Raw genomic sequence first — 218 nt, forward strand, 5'->3', positions numbered from 1 at the left:
GTCAGAGAAAAAGTCCTTAATTGCGCCCCCGCGGGCTTGGTTCCATCAACACGGCCCTGACTCATTCATTAATCCGCGCATCAGAGCCATTCCGTCAGTATCGAGTGCGAACGGCAGCGGCGTTCACTCGCTCTTCGCCCCGTATTCCGTGCGACCTTCAGCCCCCCCAACCCCACCCCCAAGGGCAAGAGAAAGGCCGCGAACGGACCGCAAGGGAA

General features: G+C 60.1%; 1 protein-coding gene across 1 annotated transcript in view; it reads right to left on the reverse strand.

Moving 5' to 3' along the window:
- Positions 1 to 218, reverse strand: part of LOC119585171 (FGFR1 oncogene partner 2 homolog) — a gene marked incomplete in the record, with an annotated part of 60,262 nt that overhangs the window by 27,873 nt on the left and 32,171 nt on the right.

Source organism: Penaeus monodon, chromosome 19 (assembly GCF_015228065.2).
Source record: "Penaeus monodon isolate SGIC_2016 chromosome 19, NSTDA_Pmon_1, whole genome shotgun sequence".
Lineage (NCBI taxonomy): Eukaryota > Metazoa > Arthropoda > Malacostraca > Decapoda > Penaeidae > Penaeus > Penaeus monodon.